Raw genomic sequence first — 5,323 nt, 5'->3', positions numbered from 1 at the left:
CCATTCTGCTTTCTTTCTCTCCTTTATTATTTCATCAAAGTGACCCTTACACTGTGAAATCCAGATGAGATATCATAATGGAAAATGCCATCAATAATGGAGTATCTGTTTTTTCATCGGAAAGAGTAGCTAGGTATCCTAAAATTCTGAGACTGCCATCTCATATTTGTTGTATGTCTACTAAAGGGCCTCCTTTTCTTGCTGGATAATGTTTCTCACACACATACTTATATTTTAGTATTAGAAGAATCACAAAAAATGCATAATAGCAATTAGTTTAAATATTCAAACGAACAGTCCAACTGATATTTAATTAGTTTTAACTATTAGGATAGATATTCATATATTCTTGTTTTTTTTAACACCTTTACTGGAGTATAATTGCTTTACAATGGTGTGTTAGTTTCTGCTTTAAAACAAAGTGAATCAGCTATACATATACATATATCCCCATATCTCCTTCTTCTTGCATCTCCCTCCCACCCTCCCTATCCCACCCCTCTAGGTGGTCACAAAACACCGAGATGATATCCCTGTGCTATGTGGCTGCTTCCCTCTAGCTATCTGTTTTACGTTTGGTAGTATATATAATCATGCCACTCTCTCCAATTGTCCCAGCTTACCCTTCCCCCTCCCTGGGTCCTCAACTCCATTCTCTACATCTGCGTGTTTACTCCTGTCCTGCCCCTAGGTTCTTCAGAACCTTTTTGTTTTTTTTCTGGATTTCATATATATGTGTTAGCATACGGTATTTGTTTTTCTCTTTCTGACTTACTCCACTCTGTGTGACAGACTCTAGGTCCATGCACCTCACTACAAATAGGGCTCAATTTCTTTTCTTTTTATGTCTAAGTAATATTCCATTATATATATGTGCCACATCTTCATTATCCATTCAACTGTCGATGGACGCGTAGGTTGCTTCCATCTCCTGGCTATTGTAAATAGAGCTGCAATGAACATTATGGTACACGACTCTTTTTGAATTATGGTTTTCTCAGGGTATATGCCCAGTAGTGGGATTTCTGGGTCATATGATAATTCTATTTTTAGTTATTTAAGGAACCTCCATACTGTTCTCCACAGTGGCTGTATCAATTTACATTCCCACCAACAGTACAAGAGGGTTCCCTTTTCTCCACACCCTCTCCAGCATTTACTGTTTGTAGATTTTTTCATGGTGGGCATTCTGACTGGTATGAGGTGATACCTCACTGTAGTTTTGATTTGCATTTCTCTAATGATTAGTGATGTTGAGCATTCTTTCATGTGTTTGTTGGCAATCTGTATATCTTCTTTGGAGAAATGTCTATTTAGGTGTTCTGCCCATTTTTGGATTGGGTTGTTTGTTTTTTTGATATTGAGCTGCATGAGCTGCTTGTAAATTTTGGAGGTTAATCCTTTGTCAGTTGCTTCATTTGCAAATATTTTCTCCCATTTTGAGGGTTGTCTTTTTGTCTTGTTTATGGTTTCTTTTGCTGTGCAAAAAAGCTTTGAAGTTTCATTAGGTCCCATTTGTTTATTTTTGTTTTTATTTCCATTTCTCAAGGAGGTGGATCAGAAAGGATCTTGCTGTGATTTATGTCAGAGTGTTCTGCCTATGTTTTCCTCTAAGAGTTTTATACTGTCTGGCCTTACATTTAGATCTTTAATCCATTTTGAGTTTACTTTTGTGTATGGTGTTAGGGAGTGTTCTAGTTTCATTCTTTTACATGTAGCTGTCCAGTTTTCCCAGTACCACTTATTGAAGAGGCTGTCTTTTCTCCGTTGTATATTCTTGCCTCCTTTATCAAAAATAAGGTGACCATACGTATGTGGGTTCATCTCTGGGCTTTCTATCCTGTTTCATTGATCTGTATTTCTGTTTTTGTGCCAGTATCATACTGTCTTGATTACTGTAGCTTTGTAGTATAGTCTGAGGTCAGGGAGCCTGTTTCCTCCAGCTCCATTTTGCTTTCTCAAGATTTATTTGGCTATTTGGGGTCTTTTGTGTTTCCATGCAGATTGTGAAATTTTTTGTTCTAGTTCTGTGGAAAATGCCATTGGTAGTTTGATAGGGATTGCATTAATCTGTAGATTGCTTTGGGTAGTCTGCTCATTTTTACAGTGTTGATTCTTCCAATCCAAGAACATGGTATATCTCTCCACCTGTTTGTATCATCTTTAATTTCTTTCATCAGTGTCTTATAGTTTTCTGCATATACATCTTTTGTATCCTTAGGTAGGTGTTTTCCTAGGTATTTTATTCTTTTTGTTGCAGTGGTAAATAGGAGTGTTTCCTTAGTTTCTCTTTCAGATTTTTCATCATTAGTGTATAGGAATGCAAGGGATTTCTGTGCATTAATTTTGTATCCTGCTACTTTACCAAATTCGTTGATTAGCTCTAGTAGTTTTCTGGTAGCATCTTTAGGATTCTCTATGTGTAGAATCATGTCATCTGCAAACAGTGACAGTTTTACTACTTCTTTTCCGATTTGGATTCCTTTTATTTCTTTTCCTTCACTGACTGAATGCTGTGGCTAAAACTTCCAAAACTATGTTGAATAATAGTGGTGAGAGTGGGCAACCTTGTCTTGTTCCTGATGTTAGTGGAAATGCTTTCAGTTTTTCACCATTGAGAACAATTTTGGCTGTGGGTTTCTCATATATGGCCTTTATTATGTTGAGGTAAGTTCCCTCTATGCCTACTTTCTGGAGGGTTTTTATCATAAATGGGTATTGAATTTTGTTGAAAGCTTTTTCTGCATCTACTGAAACGATCATATAGTTTTTCTCCTTTAATTAGTTAATATGGTTTATCACATTGATTGATTTGCATATATTGAAGAATCCTTGCATTTCTGGGATAAACCCCACTTGATCATGATCCTTTTAATGTGCTGTTGGATTCTGTTTGCTAGTATTTTGTTGAAGATTTTTGCATGTATGTTCATCAGTGATATTGGCCTGTAGTTTTCTTTCTTTCTGACATCTTTGTCTGGTTTTGGTATCAGGGTGATGGTGGCCTCAGAGAATGAGTTTTGGAGTGTTCCTCCCTCTGCTCTATTTTGGAAGAGTTTTAGAAGGATAGGTGTTAGCTCTTCTCTAAATGTTTGATAGAATTCACCTGTGAAGCATCTGGTCCTGGGTTTTTGTTTATTGGAAGATTTTTAATCACAGTCTCAATTTGAGTGCTTGTGATTGGTCTGTTTATATTTTCTATTTTTTCCTGGTTCAGTCTTGGAAGGTTGTGCTTTTCTAAGAATTTGTCCATTTCTTCCATGTTGTCCATTTTATTGGCATGTAGTTGCTTGTAGTAACCTCTCATGATCCTCTGTATTTCTGCAGTGTCAGTTGTGACTTCTCCTTTTCATTTCTAATTCTCTTGATTTGAGTCTTCTCCCTTTTTTTCTTGATGAGTCTGGCTAATGGTTTATCAATTTTTCTTATCTTCTCAAAGAACCAGCTTTTAGTTTTGTTGATCTTTGGTATTGTTTCCTTCATTTCTTTTTCATTTATTTCTGATCTGATCTTTATGATTTTTTCCTTCGGCTATCTATGTGGTTTTTTTTGTTCTTTCTCTAATTGCTTTAGGTGTAAGATTAGGTTGTTTATTTGAGATGTTTCATGTTTCTTGAGGTAGGATTGTCTTGCTATAAACTTCCCTCTTAGAACTGCTTTTGCTGCATCCCATAGGTTGTTTTTTTTTTTTTAACATCTTTATTGGAGTGTAATTGCTTTACAATGGTGTGTTAGTTTCTGCTTTACAACAAAATGAATCAGTTATATATATATACATATGTTCCCATATCTCTTCCCTCTTGCGTCTCCCTCCCTCCCACCCTCCCTATCCCACCCCTCCAGGCGGTCACAAAGCACCGAGCTGATCTCCCTGTGCTATGCGGCTGCTTCCCACTAGCTATCTACCTTACGTTTGGTGGTGTATATATGTCCATGCCTCTCTCTCGCTTTGTCACACCTTACCCTTCCCCCTCCCCATATCCTCAAGTCCATTCCCTAGTAGGTCTGTGTCTTTATTCCTGTCTTACCCCTAGGTTCTTCATGACATTTTTTTTCTTAAATTCCATATATATGTATTAGCATATGGTATTTGTCTCTCTCTTTCTGACTTACTTCACTCTGTATGACAGACTCTAGGTCTATCCACCTCATTACAAATAGCTCAATTTCATTTCTTTTTATGGCTGAGTAATATTCCATTGTATGTATGTGCCACATCTTCTTTATCCATTCATCTGGTGATGGGCACTTAGGTTGTTTCCATCTTCGGGCTATTGTAAATAGAGCTGCAGTTAACATTTTGGTACATGACTCTTTTTGAATTATGGTTTTCTCAGGGTATATGCCCAGTAATGGGATTGCTGGGTCATATGGTAGTTCTATTTGTAGTTTTTAAAGGAACCTGCATACTGTCCTCCACAGTGGCTGTATCAATATACATTCCCACCAACAGTTCAAGAGGGTTCCCATTTCTCCACACCCTCTCCAGCATTTACTGTTTCTAGATTTTTTGATGATGGCCATTCTGACTGGTGTGAGATGATATCTCATTGTAGTTTTGATTTGCATTTCTCTAATGATTAGTGATGTTGAGCATTCTTTCATGGGTTTGTTGGCAGTCTGTATATCTTCTTTGGAGAAATGTCTATTTAGGTGTTCTGCCCATTTTTGGATTGGGTTGTTTGTTTTTTTGTTATTAAGCTGCATGAGCTGCTTATAAATTTTGGAGATTAACCTTTGTCAGTTGCTTCATTTGCAAATATCTTTTCGCATTCTGAGGGTTGTCTTTTGGTCTTGTTTATGGTTTCCTTTGCTTTGCAAAAGCTTTAAAGTTTCATTAGGTCCCATTTGTTTATTTTTGTTTTTATTTCCATTTCTCTAGGAGTTGGGTCAAAAAGGATCTTGCTGCGATTTATGTCATACAGTGTTCTGCCTATGTTTTCCTCTAAGAGTTTGATAGTTTCTGGCCTTACATTTCGGTCTTTAATCCATTTTGAGTTTATTTTTGTGTATGGTGTTAGGGAGTGTTCTAGTTTCATTCTTTTACATGTAGCTATCAAGTTTTCCCAGCACCACTTATTGAAGAGGCTGTCCTTTCTCCACTGTACATTCCTGCCTCCTTTATCAAAGATAAGGTGACCATATGTGCGTGGGTTTACCTCTGGGCTTTTTATCCTGTTTCATTGATGTATCTTTCTGTTTTTATGCCAGTACCATACTGTCTTGATTACTGTAGCTTTGTAGTATAGTCTGAAGTCAGTGCACCCCATAGGTTTTGGGTCATTGTGTTTTCATTGTCATTTGTTTCTAGGTATTTTTTGAT

This window comes from Orcinus orca, chromosome 4 (assembly GCF_937001465.1).
Source record: "Orcinus orca chromosome 4, mOrcOrc1.1, whole genome shotgun sequence".
Lineage (NCBI taxonomy): Eukaryota > Metazoa > Chordata > Mammalia > Artiodactyla > Delphinidae > Orcinus > Orcinus orca.
This window is presented reverse-complemented; position numbering follows the sequence as displayed.